This window comes from Apis florea, unplaced genomic scaffold (assembly GCF_048593485.1).
Source record: "Apis florea isolate Af1SG1 unplaced genomic scaffold, ASM4859348v1 contig_2203_pilon, whole genome shotgun sequence".
NCBI lineage: Eukaryota > Metazoa > Arthropoda > Insecta > Hymenoptera > Apidae > Apis > Apis florea.
This window is the reverse complement of record NW_028256543.1, coordinates 260,164-281,267: the sequence shown is the minus strand read 5'-3', so window position 1 is coordinate 281,267 and position 21,104 is coordinate 260,164. Positions and strand designations below refer to the sequence as shown.

The following is a 21,104-nucleotide window of genomic DNA, read 5'->3' as shown; positions in this document are numbered from 1 at the left end:
TTTCTTTGGATTTATATAAAGAACTTAAAATCGAGTGAGATTATTTTTAAGGTTAGGTTTCGTACATAAGATAAATTGAATATTAATATAAGATGTAAATGAATCATTTAAGAGATATATAAATACATTGCTAACAATATTGTTACAAATTATAAAAAAAAACATTACTAAATAAATCTATAAATAAATCTATTTTTTATTGATTTATAATAATATGATATAAAAGGAAAAGTCTATACAAAATATAAGCTTTTTAAAACAAATGGTAAATTGATAAAATTAATTAATAAAATTCCAAAAAATAAAACTATTTATAATTTAATTCTTATAAAAATAAAAATAAAAGTTTCTAACTAGTAAATTCTTCATAAAGTATAATTGAATTATATATCGTTGTCATATTTCTATTCACTTCTTTTTTAAAAATACAACTTAATAAATATTCACATATATAATAATATAATTTTTTTAAATATATATTTGATAATGTATGTATATACACTAATCTATTAATATAACAAAAAGAAATCTCTTAATTTTCCGATTCCTTTTATTTAATATAAATAATAGATTAAATAATCGAAAAAATATTATCAAATTTTGTATCGTTGTATTGGAGATTTTGAGATTATTTGTTTTTTATTAAAATGCGGTAAGATCATTTAAAAAAAAAAAAAAAATGAACTAATCCCAACTAATATACTTCTTTATAATTATCTATTATAGTGTGATTATACGATAAACGAATAAATTCCATCGTGAATTTTCCATTTATTTCAAAACACAAGATAAAAGATGAATCGTTCATTCAATGAATGTTCTCGTATTGTGAAACTTCGCGAATGATTATTAGCTATCATATGGAAAAAGAAAGTACGAACGAAAAGAGGGCCTCGATATATTCTTTGCCAGTGACAATAAAGAGAACACTCTGGAGAGTGGAGAGGTTAGGAAAGAGAGGTTACAACTCGCTCGAGTTGTCGTCCGATCGAATTTGGTTTATTATACAAGAGCGTAGAATGTGAAGCGAGGGTCAGCGACCACCGTACATTTCTCATACACATGTCGTATTTTGCACTCGCGTTAGAAGCTATTCTCTATTGTATCGAGTAATATTTCGCTATATGCAAAAAAACAATTTTCAATTCAATAAATTTTATATATAGATAGTTTAAATCAATTGCATCCTGAAGTGTCCCATTTATTAAAGATATTTAGATTAAGTATTTTGTATCTTTTGATTATAATTTTTAAAAAAATTTTCTTTCTTTCATGAATATAATATAATATTTTATTTTATTCATTTTCTAATATATAATGCAAAATAAAAAAATATTTTGAACTTTACTATAATAGAATTTTATTAACACAAAAAATTTAAATTTATAATTTACATTCTTTAAAATTTTTTTAAAATATCAATCATAGTAATAACATTATCTAATTTTTCCATTATATTTTTGTTTGAAAATATTTGTAATATTATGTGAAAAGTTTAGAATTACTGACATTTTAGAATTAGAGAAATTAGAATTAATTTTAGAATTATTATAATCAAAAAAAGGAATTAACTTTTCTAGATATATTGATATAACATAAGAGTTACACCATTTTCTGAAATCTTTAATAAATTTTATATTTTGTGAGTGATTGTACATCTCAAGACGAATTTTAAGTAGTGTCACAATGGTAACATTGATAATCAATAGAAATTTAACACTTCGCCACTATCAATATGACAGGCATATTCACACTATATTTAATTTTAATTTTATTATATGGTAATAATATAATATATTCTTACATTAATAATATAATCATATTAACATTTAAATTGCACATCTTGAATATTAAATATTAGGCAAATGGACTATTTTAATTCGATGTATCAATTTCGATAGAAGCTCTCACACGAGCTGCGATAACACGAGCTTTATCAATTTTATTCAAAGCGGTATCATCACGCGTACTTGGTATATAATATTATATGATATGTTGAACTTTGTCAAATTTAACTTGTTTCTTTCGAGTATTTTGTCTGCAACCGGATAAACGCTATCTCGATATCACGACAAGTTTGAATCGCTCGATGATCCATCATGCGATATATCGTTGTTTATAAAAAAAAATGTATAAGAAGAAAGCAAAGAAATAAAATTCGATAGAGTTGAAGTTATTTTTTTTTTCTGTTAACATTTATATAGTTTTTTTAAATATATAATAACTATTTATAAAATAAGAAATATTCTCAATTGTTAGAGATATTTTCCAATATTTTATATCATATAAATTTTAATTTTCAATATATTAATTTAGATTAATATTCAATACAAATATTTTTTAATATAGCGCATATTTTACAATATATAGAAAATCTATATAATATATAATATTTAAAATGAAAATATTTTGAATAATTATACAGATATTAGTTATTTTTTTAAAATAATTGTAATACATTTACCTTGTAATACATTTAATTAAATAGAATTCATTAATATTTGTAATCATCTAATAATAAAGAAATCGTTTTATAATTGAATGTTACAATTGATAACTCACCGACTCGAAGTAAGCTCGATCAGTCGAACATCTCGACAGGTCGTTCGCCAATCGATCGATCTTCTTGCGCACACTGAATCGATATCAAAACAAAGATGGCGAAATCGCACTCTCTTCACAGATGTTGTCACAATATAATTGGAGGATTGCAATTGAGGCACTCGGTCACACGATATTCAAAATTCCACACATTTATTCTCTATCAAAATATCATGTATCTTTTGATAAAATTTGGACTCGTAAAAGTGATTTTTCAATCGAGTTACGATCATAGAGATATATTATGCGATGATTTATTTGTTTTCAGACCCACTTCTTTTTCTCTTTCGAGAAATATCAAACTAGAGATTTATAGAATAATCTTCAGTCACAGTAACAATTCAATTTAGTACAGGCACGTTTTTCAAGCTTTTTTTAAAAATTAATCAGCATCTAATGTTCATTCAATGTCATGTACACGTATGAAACACTCACATGTAGGAAATATATATATTTATATATATATACAATATGTGTATACATGTATTTAATATCTATATATGAGAAAATACAATTATCAAGAGGTTAGCTTAGTCAAAAGTGCGAGGAGAAAAGCTCGTTCTCCAGAACGGACGTCAATGGTCCCGCAATCGATATCTCCCCACTAACACCCTCGCGAAAGGTACAACTTTAAGATCAAAACAAAACTTCTCTTCGAAACGATTACGTAGGAATAACACATAGTTTTTGGCACGAATCAACTTGCACTCGTTTTTAACGATTCCATCAACACGCGTCACTTGCTTTGCATGCCGGATTTTGTCGGTTCGACAATAAGCCAATCACGTTTTGCTTCGTAACAACAGTCGACGACAACGACAACGACAACAACGGCAATAACGGCAATAAGAACTTCCTTTATTCCAGTCTTTTCTTCTTCGCTTTCTTTCACTTCCTTTTTCCTTCTGCTTCGATATATCGTGATATCGATACTTTCTCTCTATATTTTATTCACTTTTACGAGTCCGTCAGCTTGTATTAATGTACACGAGCGCCGATAAAACAATTCTTCAGGATCCAGCTTACCAGGAATCAGATTAGCTAGGTTAGAATATCCTGGCTGACTAGAAACGATGACTAGAAACGCGCGTTCTTTCTTAAAATATTTTTCACGTGCGAGCCGTCGATTCGCACTGCTCCGTAGAAGATTCAAATTTAGAAGCGTCGTATCGGACGGTAAAAAAGCGGGCCGCGCGCCTCGACCAGTTCGCGGTCGAGCCTGAAATAAAGATTTGAGGAAGTCGCGTGGAGAGCATAGGAACGAAAGAGAGAGAGAGAGAGAGAGAGATTAAATGGAGAGGAGGGGGGCCTGGCCGTGTTGCACATACCAGTCGGTCCACCTCGCCTCTGAAGTTCGCCTCGGCACGCCGAGCTAACATCGACGAGGTTCGACCGCTGATTGGCCCTCACAGAGATCAACGTCAGACGCCACCTCGCCAATTGCGCGACGCCGTATATGCCGCGCATGCGTGCCATTTTCAGACAGAACAGTCGCGGTAGCATTCCAACTTCGACCGTACGTTGAACGACGTTGATTTTGATTTTGCTCAATAAATGTTTAATTATCAATTAATTTTATGTTTATTTTGGATGGCTATTTTATTTTCACGACGAATTCAGTACAAAAATGAAAATTAATTGTAATTATAATATTTACAAGCAGGTCTTTTGTCATAATATCAAAAAAATTGTAATTATTAACATGTACTTCATTTTAAACAAAAAAAAAAAAAAAAAAATAGAATAAAAATAACAGAAAAAAATGAAAGAATTACAATCTCATAATTTATATTTAATAATTTTATGAATTAATTTATATAAAATATATTCCTAAATTGAATGTAAAATATTGTTTACAAATTATTTCAATGTTATACTTTAAAATTAATATATAAAATAAATTGATTTTTATATAAAGTGATATGACTATCCTCAGACTATCTACAAAATTTCATATTCTACTAAAACCATTATATTCTTTCTTCACCAGTATATTCTATTATTATCATATAATTTATTTTATAATTTAATTTTCTCTTTAATGAAATGCCAAATAGAATTTGTGTCATCATATTATATTTTTACCATAATTTTATTATGAATTTATGTCGAAAGATAATTATCTTATTTTTATAAATATTTCAAAAATAATTTTTAAAAAATTAACATATTTACTTAAAATATAATTTAATAAATATATATAATAATATATTATTTATATATATAATATATTAGAGAATGAAATAATGATTGTATTGTGAATAGTTCATATTAAATTGAACTAAGATTAGCAATTGATTATTCATATATCATTCATTTGAATAATAAATAAAAATCGAATGTTTTAAATATAAAATAAAATTCCCTTCAACAATTTTTTTCATGTATCGATTTTTCGAGTACGATTTTAACCGTTTAGATTATTTGAATATAACCTAATCTGAATAGAATCTAAAATCCTTAGGTTATTGAGTATGATACCGTGCATAATGAAAGCACATTTATATATCAGACGCTTGAATTAATGTTACAGCTGAACCATCAATCCGTATATGTAATTATTTACATTAAAGCTCCTTTATTCCTACACCTAATCCATTGTACATATTGTACAACGTTCAATTTTTATCTCACTTTGTTGTTTTGTTTTATTTTTTCTATCTAACATATGTTACACATAATATACAAACAATATTTATCAAACATCTATAACTGAACTAATTAAAAAAACATAAAAATCATCTGTACTTATCCAAAAATTTCAAACCTTTTTTTCCAATTAAAATTTGTTATATAATATTTAAGGTTATGTAATATATTTGTCACTATCCTTAAGTATTTATAATATTTCATTTCATTGAAAAGTGATTAATCAGAGAAAATAAAAAAAAAATGTTTTTATTGTGATGATTAAAAAATTTTGACTCTGGAACATATATTTTAATTCGTAAGTTATTAGTGTCCGAAATTGATATGGCGATTGATCAAATATTGTGACAAATATGTTGAATTACAAGGGGAGACAAATACAGAGATCATATCACGGTGAATGCCATTGGTAAACTCGAAAATCCAACTCAATAAATATTAAACGAGCCGAGACGCTTGATGGTTGCTAGCGACTAGCTTCCATCAGTTATTCGCAAGCCACCCGACAGCCGTGTGAAATGAAATTGAATCGAGGATCCACGTTCGAATCACTTGAACTCTGCGAACTTAGTTACGTAACATTTCGAATCGATTTCAAGAACCTAGAGGGCGTTTTTTCGAAATAGTATTTGGATCTGAATAGCATTTGGATTTAAATGTTTTAAATCAATTATTAGAGAGGATTTGTTTAGATTGATAATACGTTAAAACTACGTGGAAACTATATAATTTTAGTAATTTTACTAATTTTAGTAATTATACATAATAATAGCTTTGATATAAAACTGATTAATTCGTTACATAAATATTTAAATAAAAAATATTTGAGATAATAAATTAAAAAAGTAATAGAATATGATAAAAAATGTAAAATTTGATATTACATTTTTAAATTTTTTGAAATTGTTTCACAAATTATATTATATTAAAAAAATTTAAATGTGAAGCTATAATGAGACAAAGAATTATTGCAAAATTTCTAGAAAAATGAAATAAATTAAGAATACAAACACAGTAATCCGAATTTTAAGCAAAATAAAGAAAAAGAGAAAAATCGATGATTTGAATAATCCTAAATTTACTGTAATATAATATATTTAAATTAAAAAAAATTAAAACTTATTAAAAATAATTAAATTCTGATTTGAAATTTAATATAATTTAATACAATAATTTATATAATATATAATTATAAAATGAAAAATTTAAAATTAATTATAAAATTACAAGAAAAGACCATTTTTATCAATTATAAATATTTTGAAAAGAAACTCTATCGAAGAAAAAATATTTATAAATTATATAAAAACGGCTATCGAAAAAAATTTTAAATTCTTTAACAAAATATTACGATAAAAATCTAACGTGTCACTACCAAAAAGAAAAGGTATTATCCATTAATAAATAATCCCGTCTCAAATTCCCCATTGAAATTAATATAGCAATTGCGCACGGGAATCGAAGTATCTCTTATTTAAAACGAAGAGGAAAACCAAAGACCATCTAGACCAGCAAACGTAAAAACGTCTTGTCGAATCATCTTCGTTGCGAAAAAAGCTCACAAGCAAGAGCTGGCAATGGCTGTCGATATTTAACGAATTATCCCAGGTGCGGGTAAATATAAATCTACTCCAGGTCGGATCGTATGTATTATGCATGAGCTGCAATGTAGCTGTCCCCCTACAGAGGTCGGATAACCTAACCCGTCGAGAGAGCAGGCAAGTGTTCAATATATCCTAGCCTATCGATCTCGTCGACCGAGCGCGAAAAGACGCGAGAAACGGGACAGTGGATAAGTAATTAATATTCTCCAGATACAGATAACGAGCAACACTATGGCTGAGGGCGACACCAGCTAATTCTAGTGGACGCGTGTTTGCACTCGAACTCTTGGTCTGAAGAGGACCGTCGGAAAAAACTCTAGTGACTTAGCCAGAGATATAGGAATATACGCGATGTCTCATTGTTCGCGTAGCACTGGCAACTAAGCAAAGGATAATTGTTCGTGAAGAAATAAAATAAACTTTTTTCGTTTGATTTTTTTTTTTTTTTTTTTTTTTAATTTTTAGATTTTAAATCAAGCCAAGTGGAAAATTTTACAAGTACAAATAAAATTGGTTAATTCTTGATTAGATACAAATAAATTATCGATAAGAGATAATTGTATGTACGAAATAAGCAGTAAAAATGCAGAATAAATTTTTTTTTGTTTAAAAATTAAATTTAAAAATCGATTATACGATTTTTCTTGTATACGATTCTGTTCTCTCGATTTTCTCAAAAAACAAGAATGATAAAATTTATGTATGTAAATTAAAATTTGCATATATAAAATAAGAGCCATAAAATTTTATTCCATATTTTTTTATTATTTTTATACGTAAAGTAATTCATTTATCGATAGTTCATTTGTATCTAATCGGAAATTAACCAATATTACTTGTATTTGAAAAATTTTTAACATAAACTTAATTTTTATTTAAAAACAAAGATTTAAATAAAAAAATTTTTATTCTTTCTCTTCCATCTTTTATACCTTCATAAAGGAATCTCATTTTGTTTGATTGTTGATCACGAATAATGAGATATCCTGATGTAAGATATAAGGAAACTTTTTTTATGAATCGTTTTAATTTTCTTATATTACTTACCTAGATATTATTTATAGTACAACAACTGAAAAAAATCTTTCATCGGTAAACTATATAGTGTGTAATATAAATATTGAAAACAACTTAAAAATTGCTAACCAAATGGAATTATTAATTTTTTCCAAGAATGTTATCGCGCATGATGGTAAGGTTGTTTAACGGTTACAACACAATGTGTGCAGCAAATAGGCTGATCAGTGGCAATTGTGTCTGCAACAATGGCAGATGTCAAATTGTCAGATGATCTCCGTTGAACGCGGAACATAAGCTACTTTTGTGAAGACACGCCGATACATTATGCATTCTAGAGCGTGCGAGTTTACGAGAAGAGATGTTTTCGAGAAGTTTGCATCACAAAAATACTTTGGTCGAATGCCTGAAACTCTCGATAACTCGCCCATCCAAAGATTTAACGAGAGATGCACTTCTTTTCTTGGATTGAAAAATAAATGATAATATTCGCTTTAAACAATTTAAATAAATATTATTTGTTTATACGAAAAATTTCTTTTTAAATTATAACATTTGGATATTCTTTTACGATATTAACATCCATAGACCAGAAATGAGATGGATTTAAATTTAGAAAAATAAATTTTTTAACACATATTCAATACGTTTAAATCTAACAGTGAATGTGTAATCATCTATGCTATAAAAATGTATTTATAAAAAAAATGAAAATCATAAAATATTTATATGATAAAGGAATAAACACATTAGTATACTAATTAGGTATAGAAAATGTTAATGTAATCATTAATGATCAAAATTATTAGTGAGAAGTTATCACGTTTAATGCCACGTGTATCGTTTTTAATGAACTTTTTCCTCATATCATTAACGTTTCTACAACGCATAAAAAGCATGATACCATTAACCATCGATAACACGCTTAACTTAACTTGAAAGAATAATCTGTAATGGTCAGACGTTATTCCTTTGTTAATTTCCATTTCTTTCAAATTACGAGAGAAGAAGGATATTTCTTTTTAATATATATATATATATATATATACACATAATATACACGTATAAGTAGTTTAATGGAGATAATTTTGTGCAAGCATACATAAGATGGACAAAGAGCATCGAGAACGTTTCCATTTCATCGATTGCTCGCGTCACGATTCGATGGGACAGAACGTATCGGATAAACGTCAGCATGGCAAGTTGCGCGGTCGGAATAATCGGCCCGCTGAAACGTAGTTAATCATAATGCCGATTATTTCGCGGATAGTTGCAGGAACCGACGTCTATTTCCGTTTTACCGTCAGTCTCGTTTCTGTCATTCTCGATACGATTCTATTTGCGAGAGAGATCGACCGGGTCACACGGTTAAGCGTCGTTCATCCGATAATGAAGATGGATTTCTCGAGATTTTCCTGTAGAATTTAATATGAGATGAACGTGGCGCGCGCAGCGCGGATAAATCGAATCGAGTTCACGGGGGCTTTGAAATGATTTCTTCTTTATCGGTGGAGATGCATTTTCGCGCATATAAGAGGTTATGTTTTTTGAATTGTGACAAATGTAAGTAGATAATCCATTCGATACAGTTTGAATACACGCTACGATAATATACGCTCTTCTTTAAATAATAATAAAAAAATAGAATAAAATAAATTCAGTTCAAAATTATCAAGGATTATATTATTCTATGTTATATTATATAAAGCCAAGTCAAATCAAGTTTGATACCAAACCAAGATTGCTACATTTCAATACCCAATTGATTGTTCCTACGCGATTCGGTACAACGATTATTTGCAGTCAGGGATAGCAGTAAAAGGGTTAATATATTCCCTGGCGTGGGTCGTATATCCTATATTATATTGAATATTCCCTTCAAATCGTTTTCTTTGCTAAATTTGAATATAGAATATTTCATCAAAATCATGTTTTGATATTTAATAAGTATTTCCAATTATTGTTTTATACCTATTTTGAATTTTAAATTTCATATATTTAAATTCTTTCTACAAATATTATGACGTATCTCACGAGAGAAAATTTATTAGTTTCGATAATGAATTGCCTTATTTTGCCATTATCAAGTTATTTTTTCTACAATCACGCGATTTGAGAATCTTTAATGATTATACAGATATTGATACATTTTGTAATAAGAAGATAACGTGATCGAGCAATCAACACGACAGAGAAGAAAGAGGCAAGAAAGTTTCGTCCACTTCCTTTTTTATTATTTATTCGGCTCTATTCATACGACCGTTAAACATGGAACAGAGAAACACATTTAATCGAACCAATTATATGAATCAGTTCTATGAGATTAATTTGCTTTCGCCCTAGATAATTCATTTATTTATTTACGGAAAAGATTATTTGTGTGTACGCACACAAATATGTGAAAACAGAATAATAATAATAATAATAATAATAATAACAACGATAATAAAAGTAACAAAAATGACTTATTATTTTCACAAGGATGAAATTTTTTATATTCAAATTATTATAATTAACTAAAACGATTCTAAATCTTTCGACGATTATTTAATATCTTTTAGAAATAATTTGCATAATGTTATAAAAAATAACTAAACACGATCCACACGTTTATAAACCAACTTTATTTCTTAACTTTTATTCCCGTAGCAATATTTTTCTAAAAATAAATCTTCTATTTTTTCCTACCTAATTTTCCTACACGTTATAGAAATAAAACAAGACCCAATATTATTTCATTCCGTGAATCGAACGATCTTTACATTACCATAAAGTATATGAAAAAATAAATAAAAAAAATTGTTTATCCAAACACGTTAACAATAATTAATTCAACAAACTTCATCTTCAATATTCTTCAACCTATCTTTCAATTCAATGAATCGACTAAATTACATATCTTTTCGAAAGAATATTCATTCTCATAACGCGATTGAATCGCAATCGTTGAATTCACGAATACGCGATGGAAAATTCATCTCCGTTGCTCGATATTGCAATTTCGATCAAGATCAGTTTCATATAAAAAAAAAAAAAAAATAATATTGAATCGTGGCGAATAGATGGAATTCGAATTTTCATAGGATGCAGCAGGGTTCGATCGAGCACGTTGAAAAAACGTGCTCCGGAGAAAGCGGGGAAAAAGCGAGGAAAAAGGGAACGGTTAACTAGACGCGGATACCTTAGAGCACTGTGTAAAAGGGATGTCGGCCCTCGTGATCTCCTTTTGCTCGACGGTGCGAAGGAAAAACAATACACGTAACAAATACCTTTGGAGAGCCTCGATCAATAGCAATATCGGGACACACTGTGCCCGTAGTACCCCTACGTATCTTAGATATGTACGAATATGTACGTCTTTGCGCGCTATCTTAATCTCGAATTTTTTTTTTTTTTTTTTTTTTCATTTGACGACGATCCCATCAGCGCTTGAAATTACGGAGGCGAAGGGGGTTAATTAATTGAAATTAACGTTTTTCTAAAAAAAATCTCCACGAGTTGTTGTCGTGTCGTACACTTGCGATGACACGTGTGATTATTTCTTTTTTTCTCACTTTATGTTAATTGTCTAAATTATTCTTTTAATATAAACTAGCTACGATGACAATCCAATTTATATAAAGTTCGATAGATGCAGGAATGAAAAAGTTAATTTGCACGATATCCAGTAGACGATCCAGAAAAAGTGAATATACGAAACTTAGACTTAGAAGTATTGAATCCTAACGAAAGGGACGAATCGATCGATTCTCATCGAGCGACGAGAGAATCTAGATACCCATCGAATTAGGGCGCAACGAAACTCTCGTTAATCGTCAACGGAACGTCTCTTACGAAAATCTAAGAACTTCCCTTTAGGAAAGGCTGTCGCTTCTGAAGGAAAATACCAGGTGGCCACCAAACCATCTCGAAGCGAAACTGGTGGTACGAGCGCGGTAACAGCCGTCCCTATCCCTCGAAACCACGATATTTCGAAGATCCATGCGGCCGTCTGTTGCCGTACCGGATATCCGCTCATCCTGCCGCCACAGAAGAAACATCTTGGCTTCCGATGGCGCTGGAAAATCTCTCTCCAACTCGTTCAATCTTCACTTATGTAAAATACGAACACGTGTCCCGATCTGTTTCTGATGTACAACGCCACTCGTTCTCGACCGTCTATTGCGTTTCGATAAGTCGATTTAAAGCACGTTTCGAGTGTTTCTTCATCGTGGTGGGATCGAATGATGTAATTTGAAGTAGAGCCGCCGATCGATCGATCGATTTTCTCGATATTGGGGATGGATATTGTTGAGAGGAAAATTTCTTCCATCTTGTTTGAATTTTTCTTTTTCTTTTAAAGAGAAATTTCTGAAAAGTTTCTTCTTCTCGGATATATCTTGGAAATGGTATAATGGTAGAGAGGGGAATTTTTAAAAATTCTTAAAGATAAGTAGTATAATGAATTAATAAATAAATTTCTATTATTTATTCCTACGCTTTGATAAGTAATAGTAATCACATTTTACGCTGTAAATATTTCACGAAGGAAACAGGTTTATTGAAGAAAAAAAAAAAGAAAAAAAAGTATGAATAATTCAATGAACTTTTTAAAAAAAAAAACATGTCTTACAGAAGATTTCCTTATATCTCGTGCATATTTCACAATATGTAAATTAATTTTTCTCTAAGATTTTTAATTAGACAGATCGAAATATTTATTTATATATGTGTACGAGTGTAATAAAAATATAATCCATCCTAATTAGAAAAATACTTATAAAAGAATAAAATAAATACGAAACGAAATATCTCCTGAAAAAAAAAAAAAAAAAAAAGAAATATAAGAAGAAAATAATTGCTTAAAATTATTTGTACCAAGTTAAAACTGATAAGAAGTAATTCCAATAATTCTACATCCTTATGAAAATTATATCTTAAAACTGTGTAATAACTTATTCATTGGAGACTAATAATAATAATAATAATAATAATAACAACGATATCCATATCCCCTGAAATTGTAAAAACTACGAAATAGATGAAATAAATAAAATGAATAACGATTACACTTTGTTCGCGAAAATAATACGAAATACGCGAAGAAGAAGAAGAAGAAGAAGAAGAAGTGAAAAGAGAGAAATTTCTTAGAACAAATTTTCATCAGCTATCAGAGCTTTTTAAACGAGGCGAAATACGTGGCGGACGCACAAGAGAGCTGCCATTTAACCGAGGCACGTGTGATCTGCGCACTTGGCACGCGACCAAAAGGGAGAGAATGAGACCAAACTCCGGAGATGACGTCACCAGGTGACCAGTACCCCGAAGATCGGACGAAATCTCAGAGTAAGGCCGGCTGATTGTTCTGTGTGTTCCGCGTGTTCAACAAATGCTATCGCGAGTTATATCGCTTTTCATCGACGACGAGGGGGAGCAACAGGTTCCACTCTCTCTCGTGCAGCGAGAAAACGAAGGAAGCCCTTTCGACTCGGGGCGAAAGCTTTGTCCCCCCCCCTCCCCCCGTGATTTGCTCGATCGAAACGATTAAGGGAGGCAATTTAGCTAGAGATTAGTTGATTTGTTTGCTTGAAATTTTTCTACGACTCGTTCGAAGTTAGCTTCAAGATTCGATCGTTTCGTCACATTCAAAGATTTTCTTGTTGGAAAACTTATGCGATTCGAATATTTCATTGACCAATCGTTGTAGCATTCGAATTGTTGCACCATTCGACTCGTTTTACAACTCGAATGTTCCACTATTCAAAGGTTTCATAACACCCGTATTTTTCGCATCACAAACGTTTTTAGTTATACGAATGTTCCGCTGTTCAAATGTTCAAACCGTTCGATTGTTTCCAATATTCAAACGATTCATAGTCCGGCTAAATCTAAACGTTTCACGATATTCAAATGCTCCGTTCTCCGAGTTTCAAGCATCCTATTATCCATATTCTCTTCAAAATATCGTTGAAATTATAATATATGTTTCTTTTACGTTTCGAAACTTTTAAACGAAGAAAAGAAGATATTGAACTATTTTCCTTAAGATATAACCCCACCTGAAAGAAGTGGTCCAGTTCTTTAAAATTAAAGAAACGATATTCTATCTTATACCAAATTTTCCAACGACACGATAAAATCTGAAAACGAGAAAGATCCGATATCTTCGAGAACGAATGAATCGAATCGAAGGCAGAGAGAGACGACGCTTCTCTTTCTTCGAAGAAAGTAAAGATGTCTAAGCGCGTCTTTAAAAAAGGGGTGAAACCTGTCGATCATTATTATAACACAGTTTCAAGGTGGTCAAGTGACGAGCTGCAAATTGATCCTCATTCACCCTTCTCTGCTCGTGTGTTCGAGGGAGCGCGCGAGCGCACGAGGTAAAGTTACCCTGAAATAACTCTTGCAGATTATGCGAGGTGAAAGAAGATAAAACGCGTGTAAAGAGGCTAGTGAAAGTGCGAACTAATTTAACGTGTAAACTACTCTTGGCCTTTACAACGTTAATCTTAATCGCGAACGAAATCGAATCGATTTTTCTTCTCCATTTTTTTTTTTCTTTCTCTTTTTTTCAATCCTTTTAAAATTTTTCGAATCGATACGTATTTCATCAGTATGGAAGAATAATAGACACGTTTTGCGAGAATCTAATCTCTGAGAAACTAGTGGGAGAAAATTCGTCCTCCGTAATCCTCTGTTGAGAAATTTTATCCAATCTTCGAATCGTATCGTTCGTTCGATTGTTGCGACGAAACCATCGTTTCGATCAGTTGATCGTTGAAAATGAACAAAACATTCGAAAGGATCAACGAATGTTGATCAATTATGATCGATAAATTTAATTGGAACCGATCGTTACAAGGAATAACGTGATTAGATATCGAGATAATTTTCGAACGATGATGCGAACGTGAACGAAGAGTGTTCGTCGTTGTTACGTTTGATTTGGACGACGATCAAGGTAACGTGTAAAGGGCAGAAGAACGAACGTGACGTTCGATCTACGCGTCTCTTATTCACCGATCTACATTTGTGTGTTTATGATCTACTGGGTGTTTTATTAAAAAAAAAAAAAAGATTTTGATTTCTCTTTCCTTTATCCTCACTTCACGCACAAGTGAAATTTAATTTCAATGGAGCGAAATTCATGTCATTTAGTCTAGAGAATTTAGATCGTATCTAGGGAATTTTTTGAAAGAGAATCGCTCGGATTACATTATCATTTCAATCGATCGAATACGAGTTTTCTCCTTTTCAAAGACTTAATAAGTTACTCGGATATAAGTGTATCAAGTGCAAGTCTTAAATGAGTAGTGACATAAGAATTACTTACTGTTCCACTTGACTTCCTCTGCAATCTTAATCTTAATCTTAATCTTATCGATGTTGAATCATAAGAAACAACAATTTAGATTAACTTTACTTTTCTATTAATCCCTTAAATATGGAATAAATATCGAATCTTGAACTGTTCCGGATATTCGCTCGTCCCCAAATACAATTTGAAAAATTCTTCCGTAAATAAATATCCTTTTAAAATTATAAAAAGTATACAACGTTACAAACGGCACACCCTGTACATAAAATGATTGGCGAAGCGAAGTCGAATATTTCCCGATGGAAAACTTTTCTCTTACGAGAAAAAAATTTGATTGCTTAACGTGTAAGAAGAAGAGGAAAAAGAAAGAAAAAGAAACAAATAAGAAAGAGTTCTTCAAACTAAATAACGTTGTATAAGAATGTTTATTTTAATTGTTGCGGAAAATGTGCGCAAAAACATGCCGAGCGGCGTCCGGCAGACGCCACGAAACGTTTGCCAAGGGTTAATGAACAAGATGTATGTTGCCCGATTTCAAAATGCAATACCTATTACGATCGCGACCAAATTGTCAAAATCGTGCTGGCATGGTTACAGCAGAAAATTATGAGATTGTATGGCTCAACACGTGACACGTTAAAATTTCAATATGGCAGACAAACTCGTGTATTTTGTCGAAGATGATTCTGTAACGCTATCTATACATATACAATCGATCGATCTATACAATAATCGATGCCTATTCGTTTTTATTATTCCTCTTTATTTTATCACGCGAGGATTATTTATTAAAATTTTGTTGATCAAACAAATTAATAAGAAACTAGGAAATTTTTAGTCAAAAATTTGACCAAAGGAACGGGATGATATTTCGTAGAAAAAAAAAAAAAGAAAATGATGTTTTAGATGAATCATAGAGGATGTATACTTGTAAATGAACCACGAGTGATGATATTACATTTCCGGCAAATATATAAAAATAACTTGCAATATTGTTACATTTTTTTTTTTTTTTTCAGATTTATCCAAAACGACAACGGCATTGGAAATTGCATTTAGATGGAGTGGCTATGATTAAGAACTGAGAATTTTGTTGAATTGAATAAGATACTGATTGAAGAAAAAATGAGATAAGAGTAATTGAGGTACGTAAATGACTCTAATATTTTCTTGGTATGAAAGAACGGGATCAGCAACCAAGCTTAAGATCGTTGAAGTCGACGTCACACGCGATGATGCGACACGTGAAAGAAGAACAAGAGAAAAAACAAGAGATGAAAACTATAATTTCGAATCATTCTCGTTCAATCCTGAATTATATTCGACGCTACACCGAGACTTTCCAATTCGTGAAATAATTATTTAAACGGTATCTTCGATGAGTTTAAAATTCGAACCAATCTTTATTAATCTTTCACAATTAAACGATATACAAATCTTGCTCCTTAAAGATTCCTTTTCCTTTATCGATAAGCGTCAAACCGATTTGAATTCGAGAGATCGAATTCGGTTGTTTAAAAATCCCTTATCGACACCCGATGTCGTCCGAATCTAGACGAGCGAAATTCCACCGCGGCCTAAATCCGTTCAAACGCGTCACGCGCGAGGGCGCCTCGTCGGCCGTGCTTAGAAAATGGTGGAAACTTACGCTGAGAAACATCTCTCCCGGCTGGCCATGTTGAACTTTCGTTATACCGTAGAATCGTTTCACAATTCTTCGTTACCAATCTTTAAATCGATATTTACATCCCAACGAATATCCACGAATCTTCCACTTATAAATTCTTCCAGAACTGATCTACACTACAGTTTTTCTTTCTTTCTTTCCTCTTTTTCTCTTTTTTTCTAATCGAAAACCAAACAACGACCGAACGTCACGGCTGCACGTGATTATGGCACACGCGGTGAACACGCGGATGGAGAAGAAGAGATGATCGAAACTTGGCTGGAACCAGTTCAAATCGTGAATTCGAATTGGACCACCACCGACGACGACACACCCCTCGAACGATCCGGGAACAGAAAGAGAGAGACAGGACGTTCCCTTGATCCTTCGCTCCGCGTCCAACTGGTCCCGGCGCGAAAGATCGGCGGTTAGTGGCGAGAAATGAAGGAGGAACGGAAGAAGAAAGAAGCGAACGAAAACGTAGGTCCGCCGAGCCGGGAAGAGACAGAGTCAGTGGATAGAAGAAGAGATGTTGTGCCGGTGTGGTGTATTAACAAACCGCGTGAAAAGATCCCAAAAATAATTTCGGCGTGAAGAAATAAATCCGGGTGAGGCGGTCGCGAGGGTGCCTAAAAGAAGGTTCGCCACCGGGTGCCTTCTGGGAATGAAACCGGCATAGTATGCCCGAGTTATAAGAAGAGCGGTGTAGCGATCGCGTCGGCTAGTCGCTAAAGAGTCTTTGCCGCGGCTAAGAACGGATCAAGGGGAGGCGAACGGGTTTAAACGCGAGAAGCCTGCAACGCATATTTCGAACAACTTGAAGAATCTTTCTATGGGTGCACGATCACGACGGATTTAAAAGTATATATATATATATATATATACTACGAGAAGGAGATATCTTTCGTTCAGTTCTGGGGATGAAGTAACGGGATCGAACGAATTGTTGTTCGGTATTGTTTCTTGTCTTTTCTTCTCTTTTTTTCTCCTTTCTTTACAAAGTAGGTGGAATAGAAGCGAGAGAGGAGCAGGCCAGGATGAGGAGACGGGCCGAATATGCGGCAACGCGAGAGACGCAATGGCAAGGCAAGGCAAAGCAAGCAGGCAGCACAAGCAGGCAGGACTTACCTCTGCTGTTTTTAGAACTCCACTCCCAGAACTGCGCGGGTCGAGCCGAGCCAAAACCAAAATACCACCGATATAGCTTTTCTGCGATGGTCTTTGTGTAAGCGACCAACCAGCTCTTTCGTACGGACGTCCAACCGGCTTGCACCGGAGTCGAACGCCCGACAAACTAACCTTACCGACGCGGCCAAGACGACGACGACGACGACGATGATGATGACGACGAGACACGAGACGATGCATCGAGGGAAAAAGTATATTGTAATATGAGAATGATATTCGTATTGGATATCGTTTATCGATGGTACGGGATGGTTTTGGCACTCGACTTCCGTTTCATGGATTTGGAGAGAGGATGCTGATTGAGCAGACGTGTGATTTGTAAAAGGTTCCTTTATAAGTTTGTAATTATAACGTCGCATCTTGACGATGAGTAAGTTAGTTAATGGAAATCTTTATCGATGAAGTTTGTTGCATCTTATTTTTTTTTTTTTTTTTGGAATTTTTGATCATCAAGGGATTCACGCGATACTTGTGAATACTCGAGAATTTATCTTTGTCGAGTATCGTTGAATATTTTGAATAAAAATTAATTTAAGGATGACGTGGCGTGTGAAACAAAGAAGATCGTTAGCACGTTATTAAATAATAATATATTTTAATTATTCGTAATTATCGATGAATTTAGTTTGCATTTAATGAATCCGTCATGATTTATCGATACGTAATAATAATTTCCATACAATTTTCTCATTTAAAATTTAATTTTTCCGGTAACGTTTCGATGTTAGAAAAAAAAGGAAAACGCTTACCTTTCCTATTGCATGTAGGAGCCAAAATACAGGGTCGGTGTTGCATTCACGACGACGGTCCTGAAAACGAGAAAAGAGGATGGCTCTTAATTTTCGCGGGAAACGTGCATATTTCTAATCTTTATTTAAAAAAAGGAATGAAAATTTCAACGCGATTTGTCTTTTAAATGTCTTTCAAGTTAAACACAAAAAAAAAAAAAAAAAATTGAAAATCAAATCTCGAACAACATCAAACGTAATAATTCTTCTTCAACGGATCGAAAGGAAGAAAATACAAGTAAAAATAAAAAAACTCCGATATAATTGAAATTCGGAGGAAGATAGGGAAGAGCAAGATTTTTATTTTATTCAAAAAGGATATAAATCGGAGGAGATGATAAATGGGCGAATGAACCGACGTGACACGATATAATTCCTATCCCATCCTCCCCCCTAACCGATCCATCCGTCCCATCGGTTGTTGTAAAAAAACCGATCGAAAATCGCAGCAGCTCGTCGCAGCAACGTCCAAGTTTCCATAATTACACCGGGACAATTGAATCACCGAACCAATTCCACCAGTCACGATGGAAGATTCAACTGAATTCTTTATGCCATCTCCACCGTTTCGCCGTATTCACCTTTAATCGGGTTAACGGAGCATGGAAGCTTCTCCAAAATAGTCGGTCGTTATTAATTTAAGTCACTCTTAATACGGTTCCATCCAGGAAAATCGTTATCACTCGTTCTGTCCTGGTTCGATCGATCGGAACGAGCAGAGGGATAACAGAGTTCGAAAGTTCATGCCGCTCGGAGAGGGTCTTTTCTCTTTATTGTTCTTTGGAACAATTTTTTTTTTTTTTTGGATCGATTTTTTTAAACACTCTTTCAAGTGCAATCAAATCAGACAGAGTGAAGTCCTCCCCTTCCCTGTTTATATTTCCTCGGGAATGAGAAAAGAAGTGGAAAGATTCGGATAAACAACGTGTACACAAAAGTATTTGTAAGAAAGATTTTTACTTAAGTGATCGATCGATACGTGCTTTTTTTTTTTTTCTTTTTCTTCTCTCTTTTTCCAGAAGATGCGATATTGCATCACGCATCTGATACGTTATCAGAGCAGATGGTTTAAATTAGTTTATCTTATATTACAACTTATCTCTCTACTTTTTCTTTTTTATATTAATGACTTTTATAATTACTTTCATGGTTATAAAAATATATAATGGGATGTGTAAAATAAGATCAAGTACGGAATGAATAAAAATAAAACGCGTAATCGAGCGTCGATCAAATAGAATGGCAAAGTTCAAAAGGACATATTGCTGTTGAAGACGATTCAAGACGATTTTTAGTTGAAAGAGAAATGAGAAATTTTTGGATTGATAATAAACATTTCGCAATATACGTACTTTTTATTATCTTCTCGTTAACTTCATTTGTGTTATCACTGGTAAATATATTATAATATCATACGGATTCATTATTTTCGTTGAAAATCAAATGAAACGACATATCTTTTTTTCGACTCGAGGGTATCGAATTTTTCAACTCGGTCAAAGTAGTTGGCTCGATGCTTTTTAAAATTATTTTCCATTTCCTCCTCAACATCCACCGTTATTCCACGCAGAAGACACACGTCAGAAAATGTCAGCTCAAAAAGCGAGCCAAATCTTGAAGCTCAACTGATTCATTGATGAGATCATGCGACTAAAGCGGGATAGTTTTGCCAAGTTGCTCCTAAATTTCCACTTTTCTTCTTCGCTTAGAGAAATCGCACAGCGATAAAAATAATCTTTATTCCTTCCTTCACAAGGATTCCAGATTGTCGAATCGACGAAATCATACTTTGAAACTTTGGCTTTGAATACAGTGGAAAGAAGAGAAACGAGGATAAAAGATTTCCGATCACAAATAAGAAATCTCTGAAGAATTATCGAAAATCATTAAAATCATCGAGAATCTAAAAGGAATCTAAATCTAAACGAATACTCTGAAAGAAGAAGAAACATGATAAAACGTTCTCAGACTTTCGCAGAAATTTTATTTAACGATCGAAACGATCCCTCGATGAGCGTAAAATCCAAAAATCCAATTTACCAGGATCCAATTAACAGCCGACACGGAAGAAAAAGGAGCGTTTTCGAGGGGAGGGAGAGAGAGAGGCGTTTCGTACGAAAGAAAGGCGACAATAATTTTTGCTTTCGGCGAAGCGGCGGCTAGGAAAGAGGAAGGCATAAAACGACATTGCTCTGGATCGGCACGTGCCACTCGATAAATCTGTCGGCAGCTGACGGCACAGCCGGCTGCAGCCTCCCGCCTGCACTTGCGCCTTCCCCTCCCCCGTGTCTTAA

At 32.6% G+C, this 21,104-nt stretch overlaps 1 protein-coding gene across 8 annotated transcripts in view; it reads right to left on the bottom strand.

Moving 5' to 3' along the window:
* Positions 1 to 21,104, bottom strand: part of Mef2 (myocyte enhancer factor 2) — a 49,573-nt gene that overhangs the window by 11,654 nt on the left and 16,815 nt on the right. For 4 of the 8 annotated variants that reach the window (XM_003695322.4, XM_012488843.3, XM_086917538.1 and 1 more), the window contains exon 2: positions 18,772 to 18,831. The exons of 1 other annotated variant lie outside the window; for it this stretch is intronic. The gene's annotated coding sequence lies outside the window, so the exon portion shown is untranslated. Of the gene's footprint in view, positions 1 to 2,562; positions 3,828 to 15,183; positions 15,324 to 16,816; positions 17,915 to 18,771; positions 18,832 to 21,104 lie in introns of those variants that run through there. 3 more of the 8 variants (XM_086917537.1, XM_086917536.1, XM_012488840.3) reach the window with 3 other exon arrangements.